This window comes from Coenobita brevimanus, chromosome 30 (assembly GCF_032717465.1).
Source record: "Coenobita brevimanus isolate Jiangsu-jjx chromosome 30, ASM3271746v2, whole genome shotgun sequence".
In the NCBI taxonomy this organism is placed as follows: Eukaryota; Metazoa; Arthropoda; class Malacostraca; order Decapoda; family Coenobitidae; genus Coenobita; species Coenobita brevimanus.
The window spans coordinates 40,267,292-40,284,533 of record NC_136983.1 but is presented as its reverse complement, the minus strand read 5'-3'; the positions used below and the strand labels follow the sequence as shown (position 1 = coordinate 40,284,533).

Genomic DNA, 17,242 nt, shown 5'->3' with positions numbered 1-17,242 from the left:
AAATATATCAGCTGAAGAAAATTTTCCTGTCACCAATGACGACGTCAGATGGGGGGAAGTGATAGAGGAACAGCACTGGAAACATCTAAGGTGGAACATGAGGAGAAAGTCTGAGTGAAGAGTTCTGCCTTATCAGTAAAAGAAATAACCACAGAACCATCAGAGTGGAAAAGAGGAGGGAAAGATGATGTAAAGTTGTTAGAAAGGTTTTTGGCAAGGTGCCAGAGGGAGCAGGAAGAATTTGAGTTGGAGAGTGCAGAGCATTTGGTACGATTGAAATTATTTTTAGCAAGGGAAGATCTGACTTGGCACGATTTTGGGCAGACGCATAAGAAATTCGACTCAGGGGTGGGTTGGCTCCGGTACCTTCTCTGTCTTCTCATTTTCTGTGGGTAGCATTAGCACAAGTGTGATTAACCCCTGAAAGACATATGCCTGAGGGTACTAGGACAAAAAAGACAGGTGTCTTCATATGCGGTCACACCCACCCATCCCCACCCCAACCCCCGACCGCGTCCCCCCACCCCGACCCCTCCACTACCCCCGAACCCCCACCACGGACCCCCCACAACCCCAACTCCCCACGTCCCCCACTACCAACAGCCCCCCAAACCACTCCTACCCCCTATTCCCAACCCCCTACCCCTACCCCTTACCTTCCTTTACCCCACCCCACACCGCTCAAACCCCCCAACCTCTACCCCTCCACACCCCCACTGCAACCCCCACCACCTCTTCCCTCCACCTATCACCACCCAATTAACACCCCCCACCATCCCCGCTCCCCACCCACCATATCGCATCCACTGATTATGCCCGTCCTGAACATGTCAAAACATTCCGATGCCCGCCTTTTAGGGGCTGAACCACTTTCTTTATTTTTTGCATTAGTCACAGGATATGAGAAAGGAATTTATGCTTCCATCCCTGAGAAAATAATATCCGTAATGCACAAGACACACTCAGATGACTCTCGGCCATGGAAGCAATAATCATTCCAGGGAAAATCGAATAAGTACTGCCTTAGGGCTTCCCAATCAGCAGCTCCACAGTCCTACAGCTGCTGCTTCTTGGGAAGGTCCACAGGCGTTACTGAAGTGAGAGGACAGGTTAAGTAGAGGAGGTTGTGATTAAAGGAGACCAATGGAGAGTAAAGATTAACAGCATTTGCAGATGAATTAGTTGTATGGAAGAGGTCAATTATATTGGAACCTTCTCCAAGGTAGTCAAAAATATGGGTAGGGTGTTAAACAAAATGCTCTAAGTCATTAAGGATAGAAAAAATGTCGGCTTGTTCACTACGTGGATCAGTGAAAAGAGAGGAGAGCCGAAGGTGATGGTGAACACTGAAATCTCCTAGAAAGGAGATTTCATAGAAAGGAGAAATTGAAAGGATGTGTTCCATCTTAGAAGTAAGACAATCGAATAATTTTTCATGGTAGAATCAGGGAATAATTATATAGCACTGATATATAAGTCAGAGAATACCAGGAAAGCCAAAGCAAGAAAGTAGAGAATTCAGAAGATTCAAATTCAGAAACACAAGAGCAAGATATGATGTATACAAGTACGGAACAGCCACCTTTGGCTTTGAAATAACTGCAGTGAAAGTATGAAGCTACAGAGAATGATTTGCTATCAGTCGCCTTAGACAGATGAGTCTCAGTGAGGAAGAGAAGGTGAGGTTTAGAGAAGGAAAGGTGATGTTCAACAACAGAATTTTAGAGGAAAAGGTGCGAATGCTGCAGAGATGAAGAAGAAATTGAGTCAGTCAGTGATTCCAGGCATCTTGCTTGGTCACCACCAACATTTCAAACTCTGAGTTGATACCTTGAAAAATATCGCAGGTTGTGGATTGTCCTTTGCATTAGTACTTTCATTGAGTGCAACTGATAAATCCTGGAATACATCGCATCAGTCGATTAGTGCTTGTTTGAAATCAGTAGACATTTCTTCAAGTCGTCGTGTTACAGTTCCCTAAGACATACTCATATTAGAAAATTATTTTTATTATTTTTTCTGGGTAATGTCTACCACGGCCATCAGACACTCCTTAACAAACTCTTACTTTAGTGAATGGTTCCATATTTTCAGATATTAGTGAACTTACTGCATAACAGGCATGTGTACTTCTCTCTGATTCTGCAACTTGTTTGGTAAATACTAAGGACTGTGCTTCCAAACTTGCTTTCATCTTAGCAAGTTTGTCTTTTCCTATCTGTCCAGTTAACTCACTGTGTTTCTTGTGATTTGCCTCATAGTGGCGCTTCAAATCAGACTCCTTGTTAACAGCTGCTGATTCATGACAAATCAAGCATTCTGGTTTGCAACTGTATTTGACAAAGGAATACTTCTGTTCTTGGAACACTCGACATTCAGAATCAACCTTCCTAGGTTTTGTTGCCATTTGTGACTGAAAACATGGGCTAAGAAGCAAAAATTAGGCATATTGTTGAAACACATATTTATGGAGTACAAAGGAGAATAGTACAACATAGCAAAGTACAACACAGCAAACAAGACATATAGGAACAACGTAGGAAACAAAACAACAGAGCAATAATTGAAGCAAGTTGCAAACCCAAGCCTGCTGATGGACAAAACTAGCGACTGGTAGACTGATGGCTTGCCGTCAACATTGTCTTGTTGGGGGGATACAGTATTTTTAAATCGTCGTTTTCTGAGGAAGATTATCGCACAAACTTAAGCAAAGGCATTCCTTTTAAATACCAGTAATCATTAGTTATTAAAAACATCACATGAATGTTATCATTTATCACACAGGCCAAATTATCGCATCGGTCAACAACTTTTGCACACTGGCAGTGCTGAATCACCGAGCGCTGGGTGCTGCACATCATAGCCTCCTAATCTGAACTCAGGTCTGTTCAAATACACTTTTACGGACAAACTAACTCTGACTGCTGTTTGCCATAGTGATAACAGCCAGTAAGACTTACTGGTTTTTCACTGGGTAGGTGAAAAATTTTAATATTTTTGTGAATTTGTGGAGCATACAGGTGGGCCAGTCATATTAGGTTTACAGGTCAGGTTAGGCCTGCTGGCCATAGGTTGCTGACTCTTGCTGTAGAGTCATAGTATTGTATTCTTCTATCAATGAACACAGGGGCTCAGTTAGATATGGGCGACATGGGCAGCTGCCCCGGGTGGCATTTTGCCAGGGGCGGCACTGGGCACCCGCACAAAAAATTCGAAATGGTGACATTTACGTGATCAGTTTTCTATTGCTCATTTGCACGTCACGTGAGTGATAATTGTCACCATGTGGGTCAATTAACCGCTGAGTTTGTGCCCTAACTTAAGTTTGTGAGCTAGGCAGTCAATGCTTGCTGGGAAGGTCTCAAATCTATCAAATGAATGAATGAATGAATGAAAATGTGACATGGCAGCGCAACAGCAGAAGTCATATGCAGCCAAACACACACATTAAAAGAAAGTCAAAATATATAAAAACCTTAAAAAGCAAAAAGAAAAATGATGCATAAAACAAACCTAACCAAAACTAAAACATGGTGGAAAGATAAAGGTTAAATAAGAACATTATCATTAAAACACAAACTCAAATATGGTAAAGCCCTACAGCTTATGGAGAAGGCCAGAATTCAACACAAAGGAGAAGGTGCCTCCCCCCATAGCACAAGCCTCTTCCCCAAGCACCGAAGGGAGAAGGTATGATCCGTTGCCAGCTCAGCATCCAGAAAGGTACCGTCAATGAAGGTCTCTAAGAAAGGGGCATTCCTCAAGAACATGCCGCACAGTCAAAGGAACCAGACAGTCATCACAATAGGGAGGGGGCACCCTGTCAATTAAAAATAACATGAGTCAGGCTAATGTGGCCAATCCGGAGGTGGGCCAAGCTGATTCCCACTGTCGGGACAGTCACACATACTCCCCCTCACCCAGGTTCTGACAAATGCCGTGGAGTTTGTTCACCACTGCTGCATCCCACCTCCTCTGTCAGCAGAAACGGAAAGCCTCCACAGTGGCTGTACAGTATATAAATTCTCGGATAAGACGTGATGATGAGGAGAGGAAGGGCGGGAGGCAGCAGTTCTTGCCAAAGAGTCAGCGTGCTCATTGCCCAAGACCCCCACATGTGCAGAGACCCAACACAGCTGTACAGAGTCTCCTCGCCTGATAATAAGAGCCATCCAAGACAGACAGGACTATGGGCTGTGATGGGAACGAGGCAAAGCTTATAGGGCACTGGCTGGGTCACTAAAAATAGTAAAAGATGCTGGAGGAAAACTAAAATTCAATTCAACTGTGACTAAAATAGCAGTAAGTTCCGTGGTAAAAATGGATGCAGAAGGAGAGAGACTCCCATCACGGCTAAAATCAAAGACTCTGAGAAGGACTTCGAGGATGCCATCTTCAAGAAGACCTACAGGGTTGCCCTGGCCAAGGCAAAAGCCGTGTGGAACCTTCAAAACCAGAGCACTGTAACTGCTAACACCCTGTACAAGGAGCTCAACAAGAGGCCGGTGGTTCCAAACGACACCAGGTGGAACAGCATGTATGATGTGATCGTCTGCCTCAACAAGATCATTGAGGGTGAAGAAGGATGGTCTACAAAGGGTGGTGATCCAGCAGGGCCTGATGGCCTTTCCTGAGCAGAATATAGACTTGATGACTATGTCATGGTAATGCAGCCTGTGGCAACCATTCTTGACATGATCCAGAGGGATAAAATGCCTACTTGGGATTGTTTCTACCCATCTGTGCCCCCAGTGTCATCAGGCTGTGCAAGGTCAAGAACAGACACCTGCAGTTCTGTGGCCCTCTGGTAGATGCCCTGGTGGAGGGCATCAGAAAGTTATTTGATCTCTTGCTGGACAATGATGGGTGCTTGCTGGATTCTGGCTTCCATCCCAGGTTAGAAAATCAAAATTTAAAATTCAACAAGCAACAGTATAGTTATTTAAATTACTAAATTGATGAGTAAAATCACTATAGTTAATACCTAGAACTGTATATTGTTAGCCAATTGTTAACATGATAAGATTTTATTGTTCCTGTTACCGTTAGTGCAAACTGTCAAGTTATTAATTAGTAACTTTTAATTAAACACAATTTTATCAGGTTTCGTCTGCTTTGGCTTGAAAAATTTGACAGGACCAAGGGCAAGAAGGAGTCTGCCAAGTAGTTGGTGGAGGCCAAGATGGAGGAATACCTCACCCATGAGGCCCTGGAGATGACAAGCAACGCCAGCAGCGAGGAGGAGGCACACGACAGCGACTTCATGGACATCATCTCAACGCATGAGACCAGGGCCTTTAAACCGTCAGTGAAGAATAGGGCCCAGGACCTGGTCAAAAAATGGCTGGATGGCAAGTTGGTAGACAGCCTGCATGATGCGACTTTCATGCATGAAAAGGCCTTCATGGAGTTGTTCATCAGGCTAGGCTTTTTGTTATTAAATATTAATATTTTATTCACCCATAATGTATTATTTCAATTAATCAAAATTCAAAACGTATAAAAATATAAACAATTTTTATATTATATGACTTTTTTCAGGTATAACACAGCTGTCCTTTCCGGTGTTGCAGTGGAGCATCTGTTCTCCATGGGGAAAGACATCATCAGAGCCAAGAAGACCATGCTGTCTGACGAGAACTTCAACATGTTGATGTTTATTTAGGAAACGAGCACCGGCCTATGAGGAAGGACTCAAAGAAGTAGAGGAGGAGTAATGATAACACAATTGAGTGGTTAAGTCATTTGTATTTCTATTAATTTTGAACTGTAGCTGTATTTTCAACATATTATGGGGTATTAATAAAACTTGCTAGCTTTAAGAGTGTCTTTTACAAGGGAAAACCGAGTTTCATATGTAAAAAAAAAAAATAGCAAGTAGCAGATTAGCGGACTATCAAATTAGTGATTAGCCAAGTTAACGTTTTAAAAAACTAGTGATTAACGGTTAAATTCCGTTAATTTAACGGCGGAATTGGCGGATTAACTTTAATGGAGCTACTTGACGGACTAACGGTTAACGAAGCTAACGTTTTTCATTAACTTGCCCGCCACTGAACGCGTAGGCAGCTGTTATGTAGTACGGCTTTGCATTACTGTTTGTTCTAAATATTACTGACCGTTATTTGGCATTTTTTTAAATTTTAATTTACAATCGCTTTTTAAATAAACATAAAATAATACTCCTCCCATTGTTTATAGTATGGTAAGAACGATAGTGCTATACTTTCCCGTTATGAAAAACTGGAATCGTCTGATTCAAACGACGGTGAATATTTGTGAGCTGCGTTGCCTAAAAGTGAATGCAAGTAATTCAGAAAAAAAAAAAAAAAAAAAAAAAGGAAAGAAAGATGACACCGTGTGAAGGAATGAATTAGTTAAGTGCATTTTTTTTTTTTTTTAATGTGTCAAACTCTGGGCAAAGGCTGCAATGCCTATTTCTCGGAGGCAGTGGCCTATCCTAAGGCCCACTAGTCCTCCTCCATATGTCACCACTTCGGGACTAACACCCACCGTTCATAACGAATACATGCTAGGGCTGTCTCATACAGGACTGGTGTATTGGTATTAGCGGGGGTATTTTTACGACGTATCGGCGGGTCTTCTGGTAGATCAGGAAAGTCTGCTTTTTTAAGAAATTCAAATCCTGAAACTGTTCCCTATCCTTGCTGGGATTCGAACCTGGGTCCATTAGGACTGCAGGCAGCCTCTCTACCGATTTAGCCACTTCCTCCCCTAAATAGCTACAGCTATTTATTTGATTATTTATTTTTTTATTTATTTATTCACTCACTCAAATAATTAATTTATTTTTACTGATTTGTATTGGAGGGGGACTCGTTCACGTGCTGGTTCCGATATTAGTGGATGGCCCTATTGCCCAAACTCTCTCTCTCTCTCTCTCTCTCTCTCTCTCTCTCTCTCTCAAGAAGGTTGGTGGGATGAAGGATAAGGGCGTCTTCGGTCTGCAGTCCATTGTGCTCACGTTCATATAGGCGACAGCAATCCCTCTTTGAAACTGAAATTGTCTAAACAGATGAAATGTTACTGATCTGGCCAGGTTGTAATGTCGTTTTGTCAATACGGAGCGTCAGAGTTGTAAAGTGATTATGGTACACACATACAGATGTGGTGCTGGTGAGGAACGCCTTCATAAAGGTGGCAATGGCATAACCAGGACGGCAGACTGCTGGAGAGGACAGTTATGCCTACAGGCCACTGAGTCACCTTCAGCTGAGCCTGAAGTTGAAACTACTACTACTACTACTACTACTACTATTGATGATGATAATAATAACAATACTGCTCCTACTGTCACCACCACCACCACGACAACTACTACTACTTTTTTTATTAATAAAACTTTCCAAACCGAGGGGGAAGTTTTTTTTTCTTGTCAATATTATTATTTAAACTTCCCACAAATATGTGAGAAGTTTTGTTTATGATGATGATGATGATGGTGGTGGTGGTGGTGGTGGTGGTGGTGGTGGTGGTTATTATTATTATTATTATTATTAGTAGTAGTAGTAGTAGTAGTACATTCTATTCAATCGCATATCTTTGCATAAAAATAAAAAAAATCTGTACTTCATCTCTGCCATACTTTTTCATAAAATCTGAAGTAACCATGGTAATCTGAAAATTTTTACTTTATTCTTGAACCGATTCCACAGTTGCTGTAAAAATCAATGATAAATAAAAGTTAGTATAAACATTTTTTAGCCATTTTTCTACATAGTCTCTCTCAGATTTTATTACTAAAGCCTCTCTTTACCTTTTATAAATTAATTTCATTAGATAAAACATTCACGAGCATTATGGTGTAAGGGAAATTTATGTAGCACAAATAACTGCAGATCTACAAGTATTAGCCCATTCTTGCATCGCGCGATGAATGTTGTTGTGAGATCTTAGCAGCTCGTGTTCAGACGATAAGTGATAGCCTACAGCCCAGCCAGCCGCACGATAACACAGGTGCCAGGGAAAGAGGGCGTGGCTTACTGAGATATCCAGATTGGATAGCCTATAGTGGTAGTAATTATTTTAAAACTGAGATATTTCAAAGGCTATTTGGCCACGAGGTATCGTCCTGGACAATGGCGGAGAGTTCACGAGTGGAGAATTCAAGAAGTTCTGCCGAGGAATCAGGTGGACTTGTTCTACGTCACCCCTTATCATCCCCAGAGAAATTCCACCACCGAAAGGATGCATAGGACTATGAAAAGTCTCCTAGCATCCCTCTGCAACGGGCACCCCTTGCGTTGGCCTCAGCTGCTCCAGTCGTGCCAAACCGTCATAAATCAAGCAGTGCACTCGAGCACGGGACAACAGCCCTATTATATCTTCTTCTCACGCCATCCCTCTCGCCTCATTGGTACCTTATTGCCTTCCATGGACACAGAGGAGGACGACCTAACGATAGCACACACCCTTATTAAGAAAACCCACCAAAAGATGACCAGGTGATACCGGGAGGTGGCCAACAGGCGGAGGAGAGCACAGAAGGTTGGAGTCAATAGCTTGGTGTGGGCAAAAAAAGAGACCATACATCCGGGTACCTGTAGGAAACTGAATGCCAAATGGGACGGCCCGTATAAAGTGATCGAAGTGCTGCTATGTGGAAGTGTTTATTTCATTGAAAATGTATTTAGTGGAAAAAAAAATACAAAGGGCTGCTGAAAAGGTAAAACCATATTACGGTACCGAGGAATGGCTCTTAGAACCGTTGCAACAGGAGCTCGCCCTGGAGCCCGAAGATGAGCGATTACCACCGCGAGTGAGGAATGCCCCTCGGAGGCTCGTAGAGGAGTGTTAGTTAGAAAAGTAGATAAGTGCATGAGACGAATGTTGTGAAACATAACTGCTTAAAGTTATGTTCCGGGTGGACTCATCCCCGAGGAGAGGGTGTAAAAAGGAAAGAGAGAAGAGTTCCTGTTGGAACCGGGAAGTGCCTTACTTCGAGGGGAGTGATCAATCCCCTCACCTTACAGTTAGCACGGTTTGTGAGGTAGTGGAGTCTTCAGGACAGAATGAGCGCTCACCTCTTGCGGGTGGAAAGCTGGAAACAAAAGGACAGAGTGAATGTGACTGCGAATGGCAGAGTGGAAGGAAGCGCCTCCCGTGGTGATCTCACTCTCGAGAGACCCTGTCGAGCTCAGGCGAGCGACAAGCTATCCTCCAAAACCTGAGGCTGACTGGGGCATAAATTCCCTCATAACATCCCTTGTAAGGAGTGATCATACCTCCTAATGAAGTGAGTGAGCGACCTTCCGAGGTACGCATCAGGTGTTTAATGTGGACTGACAGGTGCCACCGATTGTGGGGAAAAGTATTCCAATTCAAAGTGTTCATAGCAGTTATCAGAGTAACAACATTCCATCGATGCACATGTCATAGAAGATTGACTTGGGTAAAATTTGTCTTCCAAACGTGGGAGCCGTGTAGTGCCACAAATTTAATATTCATGTATGTGTTTAGAGGTACTGTAATTTTTAAGTTAGATAGGGTGTAACCTGAATACTAGTCTATAAATTCCTGTCCTAAGTAGTAATTCATATGTTAATGATTAATGTAGGGTTAACTTTATTTTTATATGTATGTATCTCTGTATCTATGCATTGGGTGATGTAATTGTGGATGTTGAGCTACGGGAATTCCTCCATCTGGTCGAGTAATGAATAACAGATGCGCACAGCTTTTCTCCTTGTCGTTGTTGGGCACCAAGTTTAAACCTTAAACAGAGTAATGATGAGTATACAATTCTTTCCGTATTCTAGTTGTGAAATGCTTACTAATGAAGCTGCTAGAACCCAAATATGTAAGATTAACAGTCAAAAAAGGCCTAAATAATGTCATTTGTGAGGATTTAATAGTCCCGCTTACCTTAACCATCACTAGATGGCATAAGCTGCCCCAAAATTCAAGGCGGGATAGTGGTAAATTCAGTACCTAAATTAAGTAAGGATTGAATCCCAAATTTTCCCCAATCCAATCAAAAGTCCTGGCGTCATGTGTACACTGCTAAATAAATTGTGAAGAGAATTGAAACCCACCATATTTCAAAAACACCACCTCATTTGACCTAGCAGTGGCATCTCTGGCGTACCCAGGAAGCAGCACTTGAGGCCCAGACGTTGTGTATAATGGACGTTGGTTCAGGTGAGCTGTCCACATTTTTCCATTTCCCCCCCCCCCTTTTTCTTTGTTTAATCCTTACTTGGCATGGACCATATGAAGTAATATTGTTGAAAACTTAACGTAGACTTGAGGCCCAGACGTCGTGTATAATGGACGTTGGTTCAGTCCCCAGACACCGGCGACTTCAGTGTGAGCACGAGGCCTTCCCATGGTATTGTCCATAGACTCGAACATACACACGTACACTACCCATGAATTATTTTATAAACCAAATGTAATTGAACTAGTATCATTGATCTATCAAGTGAATATTTTTTGTAGACAAGGAATAGAAATTTAAAAGTGATGTGATCTGGTAACGGAAAGGTGAAATTCAAATCCATTAACCGTTTTCTTTCTCTTAAATCAATGTTAGAAAATTAGGAGCGTGGAAGGGAATTTAGTGGTTGTGAGCAATAATGTAATTTTTGAATTGTACCTCGAGGCTAAACAAGCCCGAGTGATTATGTATTCTTGGTGATTATGCAATTTTTTTGAATTGTTCCTCGAGGCTAAACAAGCCCGAGTGATTATGCATTTTTGGTGATTATGTAGTAATGATGATTATGAACTATTAATAATTCTGAATTGATAGTGTTTGTGGATTATAGAGAATTACATGATGAGAGTATACTATACGGACGAAATAGAACACGAGTAATTATTTTTATTGGTTCGAGGCTATGCCAGCCCGAAAAGATAACCCAAGCTCGTAAAAAGGTCCCTGTCTTGAGGCTGTTATCGAGCCCAAGAATAACTGACAAAAAGGAAAGTAAGGTACAATGACCTCAGAAATCGCTTGTATGTACCAAATTGTTTTCGCCTGGTGACAATGTTGGAGGAATGATCACCCACACCATGGTTTTAATGTACAATCTTCTTTCATATGACAAAGGGTCATGTAATTAAAAATGTCTTATGAAAATTAGCATAAAAATTATTAGAGTAAAGTATGTCATTTTCTTTCTTGGTGTACCTAATCAAGGGAATTAAGTCCTCATGCCTAATTCACTCCCCTTCCAATTCAAGATTCCTTCGCTGCGGGAACGACGACCACCTCTGGTACTGACTATATCTAGGCTCGGCCAAAAACTACAAACGCTACCAAAATTTTCTTAAACAATTATCATCTACCATACCAATTCAAAATACCACCCCCTCCCCCCTTTTGTTTTATTGAAGTGAATTTTTTTTTCTATTAACCAAGGAGGGGAGACTAAGTCGAGCACCACCTGTATTATCAATGGGTAAGATGACCAGTACCAACAACAGGTAAGATTATAAATCTCTGGTATTACATATATATATATATAAATATATATATATATATATATATATATATAGTTCTAAAAAAATATGTATAATTTATAGAATATATATGCAATATATAATATGTAATACATATATAATTCATATATATGTATGTATGTATATATGTATGTATGTATCTATCTATCAATCTATCATCTATCTATCTATCTATCTATCTATATATCTATCTATATACCTAGGCTGCTTCCCCCAAAGAAAGGATATATATATATATATATATATATATATATATATATAAATATATATATATATATATATGTAATATACTGTATATATATATATATATATGTGTGTGTGTATGTGTTAGTGTTGTAGTCAAGTCCAGGCTTCTCAAGACCAAGACCAAGACCAAAGACCAGACCCTCTGAGACCAAGACCAAGACCAATAATTTATGTGTCTTCTGAATGAATGAAAAGTATAGTAGCTGCACCCTGCAGGTGCTGCACTGTTGGTCAGTTTTCACAGGCGTCTCGGCCCTTCGAGTGAGTGCACTAGTACCCCAATCACCCAGTTGCAGATTATGTATTGATGCAATACTCAACACCTTTTAACCCCTCTGCCCACGTCATATGGGTGTGGCTGCGACTATACTCGATGATAAGTTTGTCGTCATTTAAGTATAAAAACCTTCATCAGGGAAAAAGTTTTTGGCCAATCAGCATCATTTTTGGAGGCGTCATAGTTCACGCTCTTCTCGGCAAAAGTATTGACTTGGCAACCTTGGGGCCCAAGATGCATGGCAGCCCAGACAGGTTGATTAGTACCACAGCAGCTGTCAAGGGAGAAGGTTGCGTGCAGCGGGCCCTTTAAATCGTACTCTATTTACCCCCATGCCGGGCGCACATCATATTCCACTATACCAATAGTGCTTGTGTTTACTTTTTGGGCACTATTGTGATTAGATTTGGTGTTTGCAATAGGGAATTAGGTTTTTGTGAATCATTCCTGGCCGTTATCAGCCATTGGCCTAACGAAGATTGTTCTAGGCTTACCCTGGTTTTTGTTGTCGCAACAACTACACTCCCTCTGTCCTGCATCCAATGTGAGTATTCAGGCATTGAACAATACAGTGAATCAGGTGAATATAGTGTACAATGGCTAGTGAGGAAGGACATGGTGAAATATTTAGCAGGGGGAGGCAGGAAACTGCGTTACGACATGGCATTGTCTTGAATGGAATATCTGCTGAGGTGTTGATGAAGTCCTTGTTTTATGCTGATATATGGTGGATAGTGTTATAGTGCAATAGATAGGAGTATAGTGCAATGAGTGTATGTGATGAAGTATTGGCTAAGGCAGGAGTCACGTATGCCTTACAGCCACGCCACACCCGTTCTCAGGAGGGGATAACACTGAGGCGGTTAATAGGGATATCTGATTTTATCATTCATATTCATTCATTCATTGCCAGACGCCATGTATCCCAAACGGGGTGGCCAAGGGCTTAGAGTTACTTGTTTTACAGGGAGGGGCACTAATCCTCCACCAACCCCACTTGACACGTAGGGATGCCAACAGCATCTGGTGTTCCCAGGCGGTCACCCATCCAAGTACTAACCAGACCCAACATTGCTTAACTTCGCTGATCGGACGGGAAGCGGTGTACTCAACGTGGTATGGCTTTTTGTGTGACATAAAGCATGAGTGTTATAATGATATGTGTATCGTATGCTTGTGTGGATGAAAGTAAACACTGCACCACATGCTCATGAGAAGATATCGTCTGCGATACTTTAGGTATCGCAGATGTGACATACAGAGCATGTTCATGTACTGTTGTGGTGAAATGTACTGTATTTCTCATAAAATGATGGATTTGGTTATGTGTATTGTGAAATAAAATCACAAACACTGCAGTGTCTTCAAGTAAGGGAAACATCAACTGCTACACCTTAGCGCACATGTAAGGGCCACATACTTGTACTGGTGTAATATACTGTGTATCTCATATACTGATAGATTTAGTTATGTTTTATGTGAAAGACACTAAAAGACTGACTCAATTGCTCGTAAGAAAGAGTGCGTATCATACATCTGAGTTAGCACAAAGGTAGCGACATGCAACACGAGGTTAGGAACATGTGCATTTACATTTTATTGGAGAAATATACTGTGTATCTCATAAAGTGATAGATTTGGTTATGTATTATGTGAAAATAACGTGAAAGACTGACCCACGTGTTCGTAAGAAAGAGAACGTCTCGTACACTTGAGTTAGCACAAAGGTAGCGAAATGCAACGTGAGATACGTAATTGTAGATGGTGTAATATACTGTGTATCTCATACAGTGATAGAACTGGTTATGTGTTATGTGAAAGAAAGTGAAAGAGAAACACGTGATCGTCTGAAAATCATCGTCTGCTACACCTTACCGCCAAGGTAAGGGCCACGTAATTGACCTACGGAAAATGTGCATTTATATTTTATTGGTGATATATATTGTGTATCTCATAAAGTGATAGATTTGGCTATGTACTATGTGAAACTAACGTGAAAGACTGACCATGAGCTAGCATGAAGGTAACGAAATGCAACGTGAGATACGTAATTGTAGATGGTGTAATACACTGTGTATCTCATAAAGTGATAGAATTGGTTATGTGTTATGTGAAAAGAAAGTGAAAGTGAAACACATGATCGTCTGAAAATCATCGTCTGCTATACCTTACCGCCCAGTTAGGGGCCATGTAATTGACCTACGGGAGATGTGCATTTACATTTTATTGGCGAAATATACTGTGTATCTCATAAAAAGGGATAGATTTGGTTATGTTTTATGTGAAAAGACAGTGAAAGACTGACCCACGTGCTCGTAAGGAAGAGTGTGTGTCATACACCTGAATTAGCACAAAGGTAGTGAAATGCAATGCGAGGTTAGGAACATGTGCATTTACATTTTTATTGGTGAAATATACTGTGTATTTCATAAAGTGATAGATTTGGTTATGTGCTATGTGAAAAGACAGTGAAAGACTGACCCACATGCTCGTAAGGAAGAGTGCGTGTCGTACACCTGAGCTAGCACAAAAGTAGTGAAATGCAACGTAAGGTTAGGAACACGTGCATTTACATTTTATTGGTGAAATATACTGTAATTCTCATACAATGATGGACTTGGTTATGTGTAATGTGAAATAGAAGTGTAAACACTGCAGCATGTTCTTGTAAGGGAAACACCCTCTGCTACACCTTAGCACAGAGGGAAGAGCCTATGGAACACATGCATTTACATTTTAGTGATGAAATTTACTGTGTATCTCATAAAATGATAGATATGGTTATGTTCAATGTGCAAAGTAAATGAAAGAGGTAACCACATGCTCGTGGCCCCCATTTGTGTGCTGTCAGGTGTAGGAGATGATGTTTTCCAAGGACACACACATATATAATGAACCCTTGCATTGCACCAGTGTTGAGCAAAGTTTGTGGCTGGCTGTGAAATAAATATCTTGACTCCTTTATTTCAGCTCACATCCCTACCACAGCATTGGACTACCACAGGGTCTGTCCCTTTGACAGCAATTCATTCTCCAGTTGGCTTGCAACGACATCAGAGATGAAACGTGGGTTGGCACCACACAAATGGCAGAAGAGCCTCAATAAGGTAGAGTTGGAGAATGACATCGAAAGCGACCATTCTGGGGTGGAGGAGGTTGAGCTGATGCCATCCAGTCAGCAAGTGGAGCTGCCCCGCCACCTTCCATTGCAGGAGACCACACCACCATCATCGTCCGGCTTCACCAGAGAACCCTCCCCACCTCTAGTATCTGCCAGTCCAATCGTATCTTTGTTGGCTCCCAAACTCCAGGCCCTACTGCCCACCTTGGCGAGCCAGTGTCACCGGAAGCCGGGCAATCGTTCGTTGTGATGGCCCCTCCACCTGCTTTTGCATGCAGGATGCCACAGTGACATCCTTGCTGGCCAGCCTAAGGAGACTGGTGTCCCCAGAGCCCTCTGTCTCATCCTCATCTGAGGCGTTCCCTCCCAGACAAGGGCTCAATGGTCCGCTGCCTGGACAGGAGGGACATCCAAGGGGTTGGAGGGCAGGCTGAAGGGTGTTGACAGGCCGGCCTGCTGCCACCACCACCACCACTGCTGAAGAGGTTCCTGAGTGGAGCAGTGGCCCGTTCACACCAAACCACGGGCCGTTCACTGGCTCCCCAGGGATGCAGGTGGATATTCCAACAACTCCACCGCAGTTCTTCCAGCTCTTTTTCATGCGGGAGTTGTTGTCATACCTCACCATGGAAACCAACCAGTACACCACATTCCTGGGGACTCAGCTGGATGCCTAGTTCTCCTGCAATGAAGAGGAGATGGCCAAGTTCTTAGGGTTTTACATTTTCATTGGGGTCATGCACATGCCGATCATCAGGCACTATTGGAGGAGCTCTGATCTGCATGAATACCCTAGGGTCCGGCGGGTGATGAGTGGAAGGTGTTTCACCGCCATCCTCAAGCACTTCCACACCTTACTCGCTCGCCATAACTTGGGACAACCAAGATTGGCTCATCCATGTTCGCACAGTCATGGAGTACCTCCTTCAGCGGTTCCAGTAAGCATATCAACCCAAGGAGCAGCTCAGCCTGGATGAGGGCTCTCTGGGGTGGAAAGGCCAGCTGTTCTTCCTTGTGCACAACCCCCAGAAGCCCACCAAGTATTCCATCAAGTTGTACATGTTGGCTGAGTTGTCCTCGGGCTACATCTAGAACCTCGAGATCTACACAGGGGTGCAGTGGAACCTCGAGAACACTGTGTGGGGCCCCGTGGAACCATTGAAGGACTAGGACTATAAGTTGTTCATGGACAACTACTACAATTCTGTAGCCCTGTGCAAACGACTCTTCACTGCAGGCTTTTACATGTGTGGGACTCTATGGCTGCCTAGAGGAGCGTCACGCCAGCTGCAGGTCATCACCAGGGCTAAGAGCCTGTCCAAGGGGGGCATGGCGTACTGGCACAAGGACAATGTGCTAATCCTGCTGTGAAAGGATAAGCACAATGTGAACATAGTATGGTATCCACCTTCCACACCGCTGACACCATTCCAAAGAGGGTTCGAGGAAAGGTGCAGGGTCATGACTGGTGGACAACCTATGTGGAGAAGGTCATTAACAAGCCCATCATTGTGGAGGACTACAACAGGTACATGGGTGGGGTGGAACATTTCGATCTGATGGTCCAGTACTACTAGTCCAGTACTACCCCATCCAACGGCGAACTGTCAAGTGGACGAAGATCGCCTTCTACTTTGTCCAAATGGCACCCTTCAACGTGTTCGCCTTGTACAAAAAGTACCGACGGGCGACAGTAACTTTCCTTGAATTTGTGGAGCAGATCATCTACGATCTTCTGCATTTCCATGAAGAGGACTGGCCCGCGTCTGGACACATACTTCACCACGCCCCAGACCTACCTACCCAGCGGCCAGCACCAGCAACACCTGGCACCCAGCAGGCACAGGCATCAGCGCCAGGATGGGAACAGCCACCACCAGCACCAGCACTTCCTGCAGGACAATCAACACCAGCACCACCTGGAGCAGGCCCATCAGAGGTGCCACTGTCACCACCAGCACTGCCTGCAGGAGGCCCATTAGGTGTGCCAGTACCGCCACCAGCTCCAGTTGCAGGTCCGTCGAGAGAACCTGTGCCTGGGCCTGCAGCTCCCGCACAACACGACCACAGAGCATGAGGGTATTCAAGCAAGTGTCGCTACGTGAATGACG

At 43.0% G+C, this 17,242-nt stretch overlaps 1 non-coding gene across 1 annotated transcript; it reads right to left on the bottom strand.

Moving 5' to 3' along the window:
- Positions 1-13,021: 13,021 nt before the first annotated feature.
- LOC145395359 (5S ribosomal RNA) lies at positions 13,022-13,140 on the bottom strand. The gene has a single exon (XR_013896601.1). It is a non-coding gene; the product is annotated as a 5S ribosomal RNA (ribosomal RNA).
- Between the last annotated feature and the right edge of the window lie 4,102 nt (positions 13,141-17,242).